The sequence below is a fragment of the Octopus bimaculoides genome, chromosome 2 (genome assembly GCF_046866305.1).
Source record: "Octopus bimaculoides isolate indiv1 chromosome 2, ASM4686630v1, whole genome shotgun sequence".
NCBI lineage: Eukaryota > Metazoa > Mollusca > Cephalopoda > Octopoda > Octopodidae > Octopus > Octopus bimaculoides.
The window spans coordinates 53,228,702-53,248,422 of record NC_142929.1 but is presented as its reverse complement, the minus strand read 5'-3'; the positions used below and the strand labels follow the sequence as shown (position 1 = coordinate 53,248,422).

The 19,721-nt window shown below is 34.3% G+C and overlaps 1 pseudogene; it reads right to left on the bottom strand.

The window, feature by feature from the left end:
* Window positions 1-14,827, bottom strand: part of LOC149137062 (uncharacterized) — a 49,874-nt pseudogene extending 35,047 nt beyond the window's left edge.
* Between the last annotated feature and the right edge of the window lie 4,894 nt (window positions 14,828-19,721).

Sequence of the window (19,721 nt, the reverse complement as noted above, 5' to 3'; positions counted from 1 at the left end):
TTAGAATTAAACCGAATATATATATATAGTCCGACTTACTGAATAAAACGATACCATAGAATTAAATAGAACGTTAAGAGTTCAGAGAAAATGTAAAATATATAAGGTTTGAGTATTTATTTGTCTGGACAACTGGGGCCCCAGAAACGGCCCTCGAACTTTTAATTGTCAAACATATATATATATATATATATATATATACTCTTTTACTTGTTTCAGTCATTTTACTGCGGCCATGCTGGAGCACAGCCTTTAGTCGAGCAAATCGAACCCAGGACTTATTCTTTGTAGGCCTAGTACTTATTCTATCGGTCTCTTTTACCGAACCGCTAAGTTACGGGGGACGTAAACACATCACCATCGGTTGTCAAGCGATGCTGGGAGGACAAACACAGACACACATATACATACACATATATATATATATACATATATACGACGGGATTCTTTCAGTTTCCGTCTACCAAATCCAATCACAAGGCTTTGGTCGGCCCGAGGCTATAGTAGAAGACACTTGCCTAAGGTGCCACACAGTGGGACTGAACTCAGAAGCATGTGGTTCGTAAGTAAGCTACTTACCTCACAGCCACTAACGATAATAGTACGTGAAGATTTGCTAAGCCGGTTTTGTGCATGTTACAACTTATGTGATAAGTATTGCATTGCTATGAAACGTTCACAGTCCTGTTTTACCCTTACCGTTTCTTGCTATTTTTTAAAATTTCTACCTGCATTACTACCCATTGTGTTGGTCATGTTCAAGTACGTGTACATTCCTCATTACTCTTTTTTATTTTATTCAACTATAAAAAAATTGAAGCATGTGTTTGACAATACCGGTGCGCACTGAACTTATTTTGTGCGTGACTTTTGGCCCACGCCGTATTTAACTATTAGGAAGTCTAGCTGTAACAGGATTACAAGAATGTAAGAACCCACACATTCGTCCATGCATACATCGTCCATGCATACATACATGCGTACATACGTACATACATACATAATACATACATACATATATACACAGGCGCAGGCGTGGCTGTGTGGTAAGGAAGCTTATTTCCCAGCCACATGGTTCCGGGTTCAGTCCCACTGCGTAGCACCTTGAGAGAGTGTCTCCTACTATAGCGTCGGGCCAACCAGAGCCTTGTGAGTGGATTTGGTAGACGGAAACTGATAGAAGCCCGTCGTGTGTGTGTGTGTGTGTGTCTGAGTTTATCCCCACCACCATCACTTGACAACGGATGTTGGCGTGTTTACGTCCTCGTAGCATTAGCGGTTCGGCAAAAGATACCGATAGAATAAGTACTAGGCTTACAACGAATAAGTCCTGGGATCGATTTCTTCGACTAAAGGCGGTGCTCTAGCATGGCCGCGGTCAGATGACTGAAACAAATAAAAGAATACATATTTTGTTTGTCCTTTTGATTTGTTATGGTTTTGTGAGCATGTACGACATTACTCATCTTCGATCACTAAATTCATTTGAAATAAAGTTAAAGATATTGCACTACTATTAACATAGTAGTCTGATTTCCTTATTTCACTTTGAATTAAACTATAATGAGCAAGACTACTCCATTTTGGTCAAATTTACGTACTGAAATATTTACAATGATAAATTGCCATTTATCTAGACTTCATACAGTGCAATGTTTCTGTTTATTTCTTATTTTTCCTAATTTATATCTAGTTTACAAAATTCTACGGTAATCACCAAAAAGACATATAGCACAAGACTTCTTTAAACTAGGAAAATACTCTTTTCCACTAGCATGTATTTTCGATTTAATAAATGTAATTACATTGCCGAGAAGGATAATATTTACCCCGGAGGGATTCGATTTCAACGTAAAGAAAGGAAACTAAATATTGGTTTCACATTTTGGCAGAAGGGTAACGATTTGGAGGAGAGCGTAAGTCGAACCCAGTGATTAGCTGATACTTATTTTATCGACCCCCGAAAGGATGAAAGACAAAGTCGACCTCGGCAGAATTGGAACTCTGAACGTACAGGCGGATGAAATGATGCTAAGTACTTTTCCGGGCACGGCAAAGATTCTCCTAGCTTTTTGCCTTAATGAAGCTAAATATTGGTTTTAAATCTTGGCCTAAGTCCAGCAATTTCAGGAAGTGGGATTAAGTCGATTACATCGACCTCAGTGTTCAACTGGTACTTACTTTATCGACCTCGAAAGACAAAGTCGACCTCAACAGAGTTTAGAACCAGAATGCAAAGACGGACGGAATGATGCTAAGCATTTTGACCGGTACGGCAAAGATTCTGCCAACTTGCTGATTAATGAAATTAAATACTGTATGACATTTAGTCCGACTTTTTCCTGCCTTTGTTATTATATTAAGATGTTAGCACTTCTAAGGAAGCTCTTTTCACTGCTCAATAAACAGTCGCTTGCCAACGTATTACAACCACGCGATATTACAACATACGCGATGTTCACTATTATACATTTTCTATCATGATTATAATAACCTCAGATCCTGTGAAGTATATTACTGTTCATCCTACACCTCTTCTCTCCTGCTATCGCTATACAGATGCCTAAATACTTTACCTTCCACCCAACTGTTTTCATTTGATCATATCTTTCCACTCACATTTATTAAAGCCATCGGTCTACAAGTGTTCAATCAGTCAAAGCAGCCAAGAGGAAAGGATCGGAAAATAATGCGGGATCCCATTTTCTTCTCCGACTAGGCCATAGAAAAAATGATAACTATACTAACATGTCATATTTTGCAGAAAAAAGCTTTACACTTCTGTCCAATTGACATGATTATTCTACATACGAAATTTTTTTATATGGGAGAGAACAAGTAGAAAATGGCGAATCTCACGATTTTGTTATAAATCTGTTATCTTTTATCTTGTACTTGTTTCAGTCGATAGACTGCGGCCATACTGGGGCACCACCTTGAAGAATTTTCGTCGAACGAAGCGACCCTAGCACTAATTTTTTAAAGCCTGGTAATTATTCTATCGGTATTTTCTATCGAACCGTTAAGTTGCGCGAACGTAAACACACCAACACCGGTCGTCAAGTGGTGGTGTGTGTATGTGTGTGTGTGTGTATATATATATATATATATATATATGATGATGATGATGATGATGATGGCCTTCCACTCGTGACCGAGGAAGACCATTGCCGACCTTCAGGAACATTGTGCGCTCTAGGACTATATTTTGCATTTCCGGTGTATTTTCTGCAGTAGTATAATGCTTATACAACTTATAAAATGTTTATTTATTTTACAGCAAGTAATGTTTTATACCTATAAGAAAAACATTAATGGAATTCGTATATTCGAAGAATTTTATTTCTGAAAAGAATTCACATTACAATTTTTCAAAATCTTTTCAACACTAAGTTTGCCATTATTAATACTTAATGCTTCGGAAGGCACTGAAACACAGCTTTTTTTTTTTGTCATCAAAATTATTGACACAGATACACGCACACACACACCTCACACACATATACACAGTGCAGAATAATTCCATAGTGATATTCATATCTTATACAAACAGATGAGTACAAATAAGTGAAATAATATTTCAGATGGTTATGAGCTAATATTGTTTTAAGCCTGGATTTACATTCCTTTCAGAAATATTGCAGTCCATATTCAAGTTACAAGGCAGATGCCTAAACCTAAATATCAAAGGCTTTCTTTTTCATATTTGAAAGCTTTTTTAAAAATTTCTTATGATAAAAGGTGCAGACTTTACTGTTGAAAGACTATTTGCAGTCACCTATAAACAGCAATAAGCCAAAAAAGCGGTCAAATCTGGGCATCTCATTGCTACATATTTTAGTATTCTTAAAATAGGTTTTAGCCTTTTGATATCAACACACTTGAGACCACCCCTACCTAATTATATGACATAAACTTCTTATTTTGTTAAACTAATATAAATCTACATCTTTCTTCAAAATAAGTCAGCGAGCTGCAGAATCTTTAGCATACCGGATAAAATGCGTAGAGGCATTTCATCTATCTTTACGTTCTGAGTTCAAATTCTGCCGATGTCGACTTTCCTTTTCATCATTCCGAGGTCTACCAGTTGAACACTGGGGCCGAGATATTCGACTAGCTCCTGCCCCACATTTTCAGGTCTTGTACCTATAGTAGAAAGGATATCTTCCCTCAAATTCCATGTTAATTTATATTCCACATGCCAGTTTATTAATGAAAAAATTATTTTAACAAATTCTTCATTATTTTCAAAATTAGTTGAACTAAAATCAGTGTATTTCAACAGAGACATGGGAACGAGAAAGGCTAAAATATTGATATGTATATATATGAAATTATTTCACTCTTACAAAGCTCCATATATGCAAAATTACTCTTAATAGCATTTATATTGCATTTGTTGTAGCCGAGGGAAAATATTAAAAGCTTAGAAATAATTATATGAAGAAAAGTCAATGAAAAACAATCAAAGCAATTTCGAAGCTATGGTCGAGATATTATTGATTTTTAAAAAAATAAGTATTAAAAATCGTACAACTGTTATAGCTGATTCTGTGGGTTGATTATTTTGCAGACGTACAAGTTTAAGCAAATTTTAGCTATTTCCTCACGTTATTTCATTTGATGTTTAACATTTATATATGTTCACATTATTGATTTCATATATTTTCATTACTGCTTGCAGAAAATTGTTCGTTTAATCAAAGTACAATAAAATGTTTCATTTATTAATTTCAGAAATAATTTACAAATGATCCATTTTTTCTTCATTAGATATTTTTATTACCTGCATTAATATAGATGTAAAGATACTGTTTCATTATTGACGATTGTTAAGATATTCAGATTCCTGTTTTCTTCATAGGCTTTTTACCAAGAATTAGAATCACAGAAAACAGGGCTAGTGTGCACGAAAGCATGCATAAATATGTGAATACAGGAAAAAACTATACAAAATATCAAGACCTTATTATGAAAAAAAGAAACAAAATTTCGACTAGAGTTAGAAAGTAAATTAGTACTGACTAGTATTCAATTACAATTAATTGTCCTTATCAATTATCTATAGTTTTATGAATATAATGATTCCATTCGTAAAATTCATTTTTATCTTGATCAGAATAATTGTTGGGCATTAAATAGATTTCCAGGATATTTAAGGATATTCTTCCAACACAAAACTTTTTTGGGCTAAATATTAATCAGTTTGCTCGGTAATTATTGTGATTGGAAGCTTCAATAACAGTAGTCGAGTTATTTTAGCTAAAGAAGAAATATCTTTCCAACTCCTATATGTACAAGTACTGTAATAATATTTAATTGCATATAATAATAATAATAATAATAATAATAATAATAATAAAATACAAAGACCTGGAAATAGAGATAACTCGAATGTGGAATCTAAAAACAGAAACAATTCCTATCATAGTAGGTGCCTTAGGTATAATAAAAAAATATTCAGACAAATACATAACAAAAACACCAGGACTTACAAATATATATAACATACAGAAAATTGCACTACTGGGTACTGCACACATTCTACGCAAAACACTTTCAATACAGTAAACATAAGAGCACCACAGCAAACCACAGCACATACCCAAGGCGCACAGAGCTGCGCACGGTAGTGAAGTGAAAGCACGTTATAAAAATAAAACTACTGAACAATAATAATAATAATAATAACAACAACAACAACAACAACAACAATAACAATAATAATGATGAGAAGTGTTATCATGTACAGTTTTTGTCTTGATATAAGGTCGGAAGTGTTATCATGTACATTGTTTTGTCTTAGTATAAAACATGGTCTACAGCAATATTCTTCTCAGTACCACAGTTTTACTTGTCAGTTGTTTGAGATTGTAAGTGTTATTATGCACATTGTTTTGTCTTGTTATAAAAATCTGGATAAACTGGAATTTTCAGAAAGAGAAATCGACCGGCTAATTCGTAAATTGCAAACGCAGTCTGTGAGTGGAAGAGTACGTCTTGAGGAGCTCACTACCAACTCGTGCATTGTTGCTCACTTCACTTTTCGGCACTGCATTTATATATGTATTTTTGCTGCTGTTATTTAGCAGGTGCTGCCTGAGTGATACCATACGGCATTCGAAGGCAGTCTGCACTGATCTCAGGCCTCTACCACTTTCAGTTCCCAGGATTTTGCGGGCTTTGATATCTATGGAATGGATTTCATGTATGTATGTATCTATGTATTTATGTGAACAGTTAGAAAAAAACGGTAAAGTTATTAAAAAGCGGTAGCAAATATTTGCAGTAATAAGCATGCATCCATTAAGAGAAATGACTATTAGTCTATGAATAATGCAGAACATTTGTTTTCTGATCAATGACTAACGTTCTAAACGTCAAAACTCTTTCCTTTTATTTTAATCGTTAAACTAATACATCCGTTGTACCTTGTCTTCTTTCTGTGTTCATTGAACCCCCCCCCCACATATATATATATATATATATATATATATATATATATATATATATATATATATATTATGGTTTCCGCTTGCAATATCTGTTTCACTTGAAACTGCGTGCATGAATGAAATGCTGTTGCTTCATACTTGAGATAATGGTGGAGGTGTAAAAATGTTGATGTGAGCCCTTCTCAGGTTGTTTGGAGGTGGCTTTCTTTCATCCATAAATTCACATACAATGTAGATATATACCGTAGAGACAGTAGAGATAACGAGAATAACATTTATATAAAAAAATGTTTTAATTCTGTTGCGAAGAATATGGTGAACACAGCTAAACTGCAATAAAGAAACGAATAAGAAATTGGATCAACATTCACAATTTTGAAAAGAAAAAAATATTTCCTGACAGCAGTTGCTCACAATCTGAAATTGCAATTCGCTAAGCTTTTTTATTTACTTAATTTTGGTTTTCAATTTTTAATGTTCTTGAAAACTTTTAAAATAGATTTTTAATTGAGCTACTGAGTTTTATTGAGATACTAAAAGAGCTGAAGCCTTATTCCCCAGACAGACGATGCAAAAGATATGCAGTGAAAAATATATGGAAAATCATTGAAGGTATAGCACCCAGCTTTGCAGGCTTTACTGTACCAATCACTGGATTGGATGTCACTGCATAGTGCCAATAATCCCGTCCAGTCTATCCAGCGTAAAAGCCAGAGTTCAAAGGCCCACAAACTTTCAATAGCTTGCTGAAAAGCCTCAGAGATCTACGAGTAGTAAATGTAGATGTATTTAAGGAACATTTAGACATATTTTTATCCAAACATGATAAATCCACACTGCGGCAAGAAAATCAAAGAAGGGCAGCTCTGTCCAACTCACTATTTCAATTGGGCCATTCTGGAGACAAGGCCCGGAAATGAGTTTTTAAATGAAATCGTTAACGTTAATAGTGGTGCTTCAGGATGGCCATAGGCTTTACCTGAAACTAATAAAACTATAAAAAAAATGATTAAATTTTAGTTTTACTTTATTAATCAATATAAACATCTATATTCTCTATGTATCCTTTTACGCATTTTTCTTTGTTTTTATGTGTGCATTAAAATAATGGAAACTAAACTGAAGAAGAAATTATTTATCTCAGGAAACTCAGCCTAAAGCCGTTATTTGCAATATATCACTAGCTTCAGTCAGTCAAATACTGAAGTACAAAACTTTTACGTAGAATTTCCAAAGTAGTGAAAATAATACTCACTGGATTATTTCATTATAATTTTTGCTTTTATCTCACCCAAATCTTGACTGATTTTCTCAAATAAGAATCACATTAGTTGGTGACTAAAATCAGAAACCCATCAAAATCTTGTGGTCCATGGAACGATGCTTCAGAATTCTAAATTAGAAACAAAGTACTCAGTTGCTTAGAATCAGGTTCGAAACAATTTGTTTTGTATTTCTCATAACACATCCGGAATCTATTATGTCGGTCTTTTAAGCCGCCGAAAAAGTATCGCAGACTTATTCATTAAATTGTAAACAAGATTATTAAAGTTTATTGACCCGGCATTAATAACTAAGGTACCAATACAGCGTAATTAATCATATTCATGTATAGGGAGTCATATTCATACATTTAATATGCATAACTACGCACAATAGGCACCACACGTATACATATATATACATACATACATCATACATACATACATACATACATATAATATATATATATATATATATATATATATATATATATATATATATATATATATATATATGTATGTATGTATATATATGACTCCACAGACTCACACACATGCACGTGCATATTTGTTCATATATATATATAAATATGTGTGTGTGTGCATATATATATATATATATATATATATATATGTATGTATGTATATTTGCATCTATCTATATATATGTGTGTGTATATATTTAAATATTTATACATACCACACCATTTATACACACATTACATACATCCATGCTGGCGTGATATTAAACGATTTTCATAATTTTTTTCCAATTTGCTGATTTTACTTTATAACGATTCAGTTATTGTATATTCACAGTATTCAGCATTATGCTCAATTTGATATCTTAGATGTGATTTGCTTTTTTTCAAGATTTGCCATGTCAAGCATATATTTCGCATTCGAACATGACTTATTAATATTTTACGCTCCTTTGCAACATTTGTGCGTGAACTGATCGTTAGTCATGCACTATCGCCTTTTATTTAACTAATGAATTGCCAAACCTCCCTGCAGTGATTTGAAGCTGCAAGATTTCACTGTATAAAGTAAGAGGTGCTGAGCACGTCTCTAATAATGTAATATCTAATCACTTTGTTCATTGGAACAACTCATCATTCTAAAGATTCTTTTTTATGACATAGACCCAAATCCTCAAATTCCTGAAGTATATTTTCAAAACATTAGTTCCTTAAGTGAGGTGAAATAGTTACAACCGTACTCTTCCAATAAAGTTTCTTACTCTACCCACACGTATCTATTGGGAGAATGAAATGTATATTCGCTATGTGTATGAAGAAAAATCTGTGTAAATAGCTCGTTGTAACTAAGCAAAATGCATTGGAAATTCATCCGTAGGTAACATAAGATATAAGAAATAACGTATAATTTTTAACTGATAGAAAACCTAAACAGCAATATGTACTTGTACCAAATGTTTTTTAGAATTGTCGGTATAAGAGTGAAAATAGGGCAAGTTCGATACTTTTGGTTTCAAAATTTCAATTTGCTAATTTGTTACCAGTGTAATTGGTAGAAATCTATCCACGAATCCATAGATGTTTTTCGTGACACGCAAATGATACAAAGTGTAGCGTCCTCGAGAAGCTAAACTTCGTTATAATCTATGCATCATTTTAAACGTTAGCTACGGAATACTAAATTCACTTTTATATTTTATTCAATTCAGTTAATTAGTTATTCGAGAAGACATTTCTCGGAAGCTTCTTGGTATTAGTTTTTAAATAACTAATGAAATATAAATTTCTCTCTCTCTCTCTCTCTCTCTCTCCTTGTTTATATATATGTATATATATATATATATATATATATATATATATATATATATATATATATATATATATATATATATATATACACAAAGAGAGGAAGAATGAGTGAGAGCGAGAGACACAATGAGAGAGAGGGGAGTATCCAACAACGTTGGATTCGTCATGTTCAATCTATGAAATATCATCTGTTTAAGATTTCACCCGAATATGGTGTGTTGTATGTTATGATGTGATCAATGAATGCATCAATAAAATTCTACCAAAACGTCTGTCGTAAATTTTAAACACCATTTGTTATTTCTTTATTGCCCACAAGGGGTTAAACATAGAGGGGACAAACAAGGACAGACAAAGGGATTAAGTCGATTACATCGATCCCAGTGCGTAACTGGTACTTAATTTATCGATCCCGAAAGGATGAAAGGCAAAGTCGAACTCGGCGGAATTTGAACTCAGAACGTAACGGCAGACTAAATACCGCTAAGCATTTCGCCCGGCGTGCTAACGTTTCTGCCAGCTGTGTTCTCTTTTTATATCTGCGTCACACTTGGAATCAACTGCTGAGTCGGATCTACAGTTTAAATTGGATTTGGTACTTAAATATCTACAGTTTCCTACCAACACATGATAATTCATTGTTGTTAACCTCACTATGGACTCTATATCATCGTGCCTAGCCATTTCTGATGTCGTACGAGTTGATGTGCCTAAGTACTGTTGAGCCCTTATAACAAATGTATATATAGTAGAATATTCAAATGGTAATGCGTTGAAATGGTCAAAAATAGTTGCTATGGACGGAAGAAGGACGGTGATGCCATACTATGATACTAAAAGCTCTGCCCGAATCAAATATTCAAACATCAACGCATTTAATCGATAAAACATTACAAAAAGTAACTACCACAATGCAGTGTCGAAAGTCCCCTACCTTGTGTACAGAGTTTAGTGTTGACTGACAGTTTTTTACACCGTCGTTGCCCCAGTCTTGTGACCACTGGCTTTAATATCGAGTTTTCGCAAACCAAGGACGTTGACATCACCATAAATTATGTAAGATACCTTAACGTCATCCAGTACAGAGTTAACAGCTCAGGTATTGCAGATTTGCAGAAGATCCATTCATAATATAACACAATACCAGGTGAGCGATGTGAAATTTAAGCTGCAGAAACCTGCAACATGCAAATCTGAAGCTCCAATGTCCAAAGAAAAGAATATAAAGTTAATCATGCCTATTTTGTGAATGCAGCTTGGTGAAATACACAATTTGAGGATGTACAATACGAAATACAAATTATGAATAATGTGTCAAATTAAGAATATCGCCGGGGCGATATTCTTACCTTGGGAGCTTATAATACTGAACGGAGTCTTATGAGGAAGTGACTCAAATTTGTACGTTTGCAAATTAATCAGTAAATACTCAACACACAGAATCCGCTATAACTGTTGTATGATTCTTAATTCTTATCTTTGAAAAAAAAAATATCGGAACATTTCAGCCACAAATTCGAAATTGCTTTGATTGCTTTTCGTTGACTTTTGTGTATACAACACTTATTTCTAACAACTTTCAATATTTACCCTCGGCTACAATAAATGCAATATGAATGTTATTAAGTATATTACATATATGGAGCTCACTAAGAGGTGAATAATTTCAAACATATAGTGACACATACACACTCACACACACATACATACATGTATATATATGTACATGTGTATGTGTGTGTGTGTGTGTGTGTGTGTGTGTGTGTGTGTGTGTGTGTGTGTGTATTTCAATTACCTACTTTACACTTCAGAGAGAATTTTGAATATCAGCAAAATAAGAATAAATAGTACAGATCAACTTGTTAGTATTGTTGTTTTAGTTCAATAACTTTCTTTTTGATAATCCCATTTCAGTAATAGCTGAGAATTTTCAAGTGACAACTAATATGGAACAGTGACGTAAACAGTAAAGTGCATAATATATGTGTAGGCGAGAGCCGTCATGTCTTATGTTTTTGTAATTTAATTCCTATATTCTTTAGCTATAGTAATTTGAGGAACTATTCTTATATTCATGAGTATCATATACAGCAGCAGTATCACTACCATCACAACTACTACCATCACCACCACTACCATCACCACCGCTATCATTGCCGCCACCAGTGTCACGCAAAAGGAACAAAAACTGCTAAATAATTAAAAATTACCATACTTTTATTATCATTATTCCAGTAGTAAACAAGGCGGTGAGGTGGCAGAATCGTTAGCGCGCCGGACGAAATGCTTAACGGTATTTCGCCCGTCGCTACGTTCTGAGTTCAAATTTCGCCGAGGTCGACTTTGCTTTTCATCCTTTCGTGGTCGATAAAATAAGTACCAGTTGAACACTGGGGTCGATGTAATCGACTCATCCCAAGCTTCTCTTGTGACAAAAAATTGAAATAATTATTTTACTAGCGAACATTCAGGGACTAAAATATGCAATTTAAAATTGATGGAATTTTGTTATACATAGTCAGTTTCTAGATGTACAGACATTCGTGAATGGTTTTTAATGAGGAACGCAAAAAATCGTTGTCTCCTTATGAGATTAATCTAAGATTATCCGATTTGTGTCTTTAATAGTGGACGTGATAGCTATCCTGTCATTGAATTGGTATCAGTAAGCAACTACAGAAAAGTTAATTCAAATACAAACATATAATCTTGATTTTACAATTAAACTAACTTTTTGAGCATGTAAGGATCAACATTGATAAGCTTCATCTAAAACTAAAATTATCTAACTTACTTTTGAACTTTTATAGGTAGGGGAAAATACTAATAGAATTTAAACAACTTTATTAGTAACACACATTTAGTATTTCAATTCTAGATTGTGTTAATCTTTTTGTCATATCCTTAGAAATGTTGGATTATTATAACGCCCACTTCGGTATACAGTATACTTAGTAAACCTAGTAAATACACGACCATCTCTGACCGCCTACTACTTACTATCGTACTTCATGTACCTCTCTTTATTTATAATGACTAGGTTATTCCATTCGTCACGTAGGAGGGGTTACCATTATTACTAATTCCCTACAACAACTCCCCTTTTAAGTTTTTCTTAGGAAGTGTCATTTTATTTAGCAATAATTTTTTCTTCACCCCACCTCACTTTTTTGAGGGTTTTTTTTCACACAATCTAATATTTTTAGCGCTTGGTATTTATTTTCAGGAACTCAGTATGTTTTCTTTTCCTCTCACATATACGCCTGGGTTCAATCACCAGTAGTGGCATTGGTACTTGGAACGTATCGTACAAGCATTCCCTCGGTTCTCCCAACTTCTTTGGTTCACTTTCCATTAATATATTTTTGACTTAGTTCCTTTCTCTCTTATGTATGCTTTTCTACTTTTTACCCAGTACAGCATTTCCCCTATGCATTTGGTAATTATGCCATCTTCCCAACTCTATTTTCCATTCTTATATTTCCTCATATACACCTTTTCAACCTACTTTAAGGAATCTTGCTACGTCTTCCCTGGCACTTTTTCTTTTCTTGCCAGGGAGCAATTTATCAAAGACTGATTTTACTTTCCTTGCAAACATCAACTCCGCTGGTGAGCTACCGACTGGTGTATTCGGATTTGGTGTCACACTCTTAAAGATTGTTGTAGAGTTACCTCATCCGTGACTTCCTTATTCGACTTTCTTAGGGCTTTCTTGAAAATATCGACAAAGCGTTTTTGCCTGTCCGTTAGATCTGTGATGGTATGGCGCCGTAGTTATATGTTCAACCGTGAACGTTTCAAAAGACATTTAAAATTCAGCAGACACAAATTGCGTTCCATTGTCAGACACTATCATATCACGTCTGGGATTCCAAATCTCGCAAACAATTCGTGTAAAAATTTATTACAGTTGAGGAGGTTGGTTTTCTACACAAATTTCAGGCCATTTCGAAAAGCTATCAGCTACCACTAAGTAGTAAGAACCATTCAAAAGACCAATAACATTGATGTGTATTCTTGACCACGGAACATCTATTTTTGAACAATGTTTACTTTTTATCGTGGGTAGTTTTTCGTTTCGTTTTGGCTTACATATAGGTGTTCCACTCTGCTTTACTGTACTTTTTTGTTTCGACTGAACCGACTAAATTTCCACACAAAATATACTTATGGTCGTATTCCATAGTTTGAATAGTTCTATCCACTCTGTTCCGAATAAATTAAGCGAACATTTTACCACACATATCTTAGCTTTTTTTTTTTATCTCGAAATGTTACATTGCATATGAATTCACCGAAAAAAAAATATAATCTTTTCCCCGTAAGACCATGTGCTACCTTTTTATATTTAATTAACTTTGGCCTACCGACGTACTTCTATGTTTTTTTGCTTATAATTGTGATGTCACTACCAGTGTTCAGCTGCATTTTAACACTTGTATTTCCGATTTTCACCTTCACGAATTTCCTCATCGATATATTACCAATTTCTTCCGATGACATATTATTTATTCTTTTTCCTTTGTTCTGAAGTTTTGCCATCTTCGTTCTACAGTGCGTCTTTATATGTCCTATATTTCCACAACGAAAGCACTCCGTTTTCTTAAATGGACAATTTGTCCTCAGGTGTATACCTCCACATGCAAAACATGGGTTATTTCCTGATTTTTGTCGAGTTCTTTAGAAAACACTTTATCTCTATACTGACTATTTCGCACTTGCTTTACTTGGAAACAGTCTTTACGTTCATTTTCCCCTGTGACGTCTCTTAATTTAACTATCCTTTCACATTCTTCTGATATTTGTTGTAGGGTTACATCCTGGCTTTGTTCCATCTTAGCGAGAATTCTAATTCTAACTCTGTATCTTTTTCAGCAGTAAGTCCCTGTGTAAAAATCAGGCATTTGAATATATCTGGCATTAGTTCGTCCAGCTTAAACCTCTCGAATTCCCTGTTTACTCTACCAGTATATGTGATGTAGTCCTCGTCGTTGTTTTTCTCTATGTTAGGACACTCTCAATGCATGTTGAACAATTAGCTTTTTACTCTAAAAAATTTACACAATATATTTACTGTGTCATTAAAGTTTAAGTCAAAAGGTTTTCTCGGGAGTGCATAATTGCTGCAACGCTCATGTTCTGCTGCCACCAGTTTTCCTATGATAAAACGTGTGTTCATCCCGTCGTCCCAATCTTTATATTCTTTATCAAAGATATGCTCATATCTTCTGTAGTATGCCTCGAAGGTAACTCCTTCATCTGGTTTGTATTTGAATACTATTTTCGAGTTCGCAACATAGTCTGGCGAGAACATTTTTTCTGACTTTCCTGATGACTTCAGTAATTGCAGCATTTGTTGCTGTAATATTATTTGTTGTTGTTGCTTCTGTTGTTGCTCATGCAGTTGTATCTGCTGTTGTTGTTGTTGCTGTTTTTGCCACTCGGGCAAACCTGCCAACAAATTTTCCGTACTTTTCCGATTTTTCGTACAATTTGTACACTAACTTTGTGGGTTTATTAACTCCTCTTCGAGTTTCAAATAACTCCACGTGAATTGCTTTATCCTCTTCGCCACTGTTATAATCCTTAAAAATGCTGGATTTTTATAACGCTCACTTCAGTATAGAGTATACTTAGTCAAACCAGTAAAGATACAACTATTTCTGACCGCCTACTACGTACTCTCGTACTTCAAGTACTTCTCTTTACTTATAATGACTAAGTTATTCCATTCTTTACGTGGGAGGTATGTTCCAGTATTGCTAATTCCTAACAACAATTTTCACGTTTCATACAAAGCCACTCGGATGATAAGAAATAATTATTCTTGTGGACAGACACTAGTATCCAAAGAGTGCTCTGAAACCTATTTCCCACAAAAACGTTGGTGAATTGGTACAATGTCGAATTAAATACACAAATAAAAGAAAACACCTATAAATCTGAACGTCAAACTTAGAACTGTTACATTTACCCAGTAACTTATGTAACTGGCCAGATGACTAACCCAACAAAATTCCAATGAAAAAATTGGTTTTTAAATGTTGTATGTATGTATGTTCTGGGTTTGGCTTTAAAATGAACCTAGAGGTGAAACTCTAGCTCAAGAGTTTTGGCGTTGTGAGAAGCGTGGAGTCACTCCTTAGTTACCATTACTCCCAGATCCGTTATGACCCGAAAAGATAGTAACTGTCTGGGTCCTGGTTATGGGTTAAATAGATTTCCCAGAGCTGTTGGGAAGCTATCTCTTCTAGGAGAAAGATACTCTGACATAAAACTTGCCCTCAAAATAGTACCAGTCTTCTTGGAATGCTTCTCACTGGAACCTACTATGGTGATCGATAGAGTGGCAAAATTCTTAAACAAGCTTTTGCCACTTAACTCCAATGACGTACAAATTCTACAGTATAATTTCATTTCTTGATCTGTTTTGTATTTTGTAAAGTCGAATAGCAATGGATGCGTGGCAACGTGTAAAGTCATATCTAGGCACATGAAAGTTGAAAGTAAATCAGAACAATCAGGCTGAATGTGAGACGGTTATCACCTGACAAAATAAAGCAATCATTATGTATACATACATACATACATACATACATACATACACACATACATACATACATACATACATACATACATACATACATACGTACGTACGTACGTACGTACGTACGTATGTATGTATGTATGTTGAATGTATGCATTTATATATTTAATATTCTCGATAGTGAAAATAGATAATATGTTTCACATCCGGAACTACTTTCTGACGAACGACACTCATCATTAACAGCAGAACAAGTCTAGTAATGTGAGATCCATAAAATGTTAAATATATCTGACATGTGTCTCACTCGATATTTCCGGTAAAAGTCTTAGAATGTTATATATTCCTCTTTAAACCAAAGACAGCGTTTTGACACCCATTGAATAAATTAACTATCAGATTTTACGGTTGGTAAAGTAAAATTTATTATCTTACTTCAACAGACAAGAACGTTGAAGTGTGATGCTGCGATGTTTATGCTTTTTCTCCTTACATAGTGATGTATGCTAGGCAATTAATTATAACTAAATTACTAGTAAATTAACCAATATGGTGCCTAATGCAGTAAGCGAAGAAATCTTAATCAATTGACACTAAATTTTTATTAGTGAAAAGAACTGATTATTTAAATAATTAATTCTGGTAAAATGTAAGAGCAGTAAGACAACCGTGTAATTAAAAGTAATTAAAATTTATTGACTCTTAAATACTTTGAAAAGTGAATCTAGTCTTAAGCAGTGCGATGGTGACTATAAGCATGTCTAAGTTCATTTTGACTTCAAATGAGTGTCTCACTTAGAATTCAAAGTTCCAAAGTTTTACACATAGTGTTGATCAAATTACCCTTGGGAGCAGAAGATTGTTCATTTTACGAACTTACTATTTCGTAAATTAATGCCTCCACTACAATTCTGGTCGAGAAATTTTCTATTTCCTTGCGCTATACACCAGTTTATAGGATTTCGGAAATATTTCCAACTAGGGAAAATGATACTTTAAATAACAGGGTATAACTACTACAGACAACAGTGGATGTCTGACGTGACCAAGAATTTTATGAATTTTTATATAAGGCGAGAGAAGGTTTTCAATTGATTAACATGAAAATCATGACAGCCTGCTAACTATATCGCTCTCAGTTCGAAACAGCTGTAAAAGCAATAACTATTTTTTAAGCATGACTAATAACTATTTAACAAACTGTGTAATAAACAACAATAGCCTCATTAAAAATTGTTCATCAATGAAGAAAATATCTAAAGATTATAAAGCATTATCAATAATAATAATAATAATAATAATAATAATAATAATATGCTCTGATGCAGTACCAAGCACTGGTTGTTGCCCTGATGCAGTACCTGGCACTGGCTTTCATTGCTTCTGATTTTAATTGATTGGAAGTGTTATCATGTACATTGTTTTCTCTTGGTATAAAAGATAGGCTGCAACAAATATTCTGCTCGTTACCACAGATTTGCTTGTCGGTTGTTTGACCTTAACCAGCTGACGATATGTGCATCTCTGATCATGAGCAGACGTAGTGGGGGAACATCATAGTAATGTGTTGAGTGGAAATCATTTGGGGTTTGAATAATTCACCTCTGGAAACATAGGTATTTCGTTCCACAGCCTTAAACAACCCTTATTCAAGGACCTTTTGAGCAGGATGAGCAACTTGACCAGAAGAAAATTCTAATTGGGCCACACCTGCAGGGTTATGCAGTGTTTCTCTTGATATAAGGCCACCGTGTCACGCACTTGGAGATCCAGCAGAAAGATAATGAACACTCCGCTTTCTCCTCTGATTAAACTATAAAACATTAACTTATCGAGGAAAGACTGATTGCGAGACTATCTTTTATTTCCTTTCCTTTCAGTTAGCTGTTCAGCTCGAAATTGCTTTCCAACATTTCGTCACGGAATGAGTGTCAATGGTTGGTGTTTCGTATCTGTAAGAAACTAACCATCAATTTGTCTATTAGAGTACTTTGGTCCTCTTGGACTTCTTGCTTGCTTCGCTCGATAATTTTGTTGTTTATTGTTCAAGATCTGGTTGTGATTGCAATTATTTGGTTTACTGTTCTTGCTAAAGTTCTTGTGGTTATGCTTGATTTTCACGTAGCCAAGCTATATCGGTTTGTAGGAAAACCAATTCAACTCTCGTTATCATGCTATACTATGGAAACAAGCTCTTTTGATTTGAGACGTAATTTCAGCGCTATTTCAACCATGCTCATTGTTCATCTTTATTGCTTTTGATTTAATACCGCTGTTCCGCTGATCTTTTCGTTTCAACAATTAGTAGTGTTACTGCAGAAAATGTAGATACTACCCTATTTCAGTTTATTTAGTAATTAAATTAGATAGTTCTCTCTTCAGTGGCCAAAAGGTTTCCTCCACGCTTGTGTCTTGAAATTTTGTTCAAGTTGTTAATGTTGGTGTTCATTTGTTATAACTTTTGGAAGATGTCCTTTTTTTTTTTCTTGCATTTATTCAAACTTTTCACTTTTTCATGGAAGAATGCCTTCACATTGGCTTTATCACTAGTGATAGAAACATTACTGATTTTCATCTTACATCAACAGTATCACATTCTTACTGCTCGGAATTCGCATTAAATGTATTTGGTATAAGATTCTCAGTATAACCAATATCGCGGAAATTACGTTCATTTTTGTTCACTCCTCATTCTATCTCATGGTTTCCTTTACAAGTTCCCCGACACACGCGCACACACACACACACACACACACACACACACACACACACACACACACACACACACACACACATATATATATATATACACACATATATAAATATATATATATATATATATATACACACACACATATGCACACACATATCAAATGTTTACTCTATAAGCAAAAAAAACACTAAAATATTAGTTTACACCAACCAGATTTCGCCTTTGTTATTTCTATATGAGAATCTAGCCAAAGAACAAATGGAACTCCTTCATATAGCCTATCTTTTTGTCTTACATTTTTAGTTCTTAACTCAAAAGAGTGTCCTCGACGTGTCATTTGCTTCTATTCCATAGAGAACCAACTAAACATCAGTTTGAGATTTTTGGCACAGCGCCAGTTAATTCGGGGGAAGGGGTTAAGTCGGTTATAATCGACTCTGAGGAACTGAAATACGTTCATCGCTTTTAACACATTGTTTTATCTGAGTTTAAGTTAGCAAGGTGAATTTAAACCACCTTGGTGATGTCGAACCAAAAACTACTTTTGAAATTGCAAATTCAAACATGCTTTTATTTTGGTAGCTATTGTTGTGAAGGTTACTGTTGATAATACTGTCGTGGGTGTTTCTACTGTTATTGTTGTTGATATGTTCGTCGACTGTTTATATTTTGCATATCTCACGGTGTAAGTATTGCTGCTCTTAACTTGTATTAATGTTTGCACATCAATTAGATTTGTTTTGTTTTCGCTCTTCCACCGGGAAATGAAGGCAGCTACGACCGTGATAGAAAAACGCTCTCACGATCACCACTGAAGTAGGTATGCTGAAAAATTACTGTTGCTTTCACAGAAGAAACAAATGGCAAACAACAAATAACAATGTTCTTTCCCTCTTTGGAAAAGATTTGAAACAATCCAACTTTCCTCTTAACACGATATATTAACAA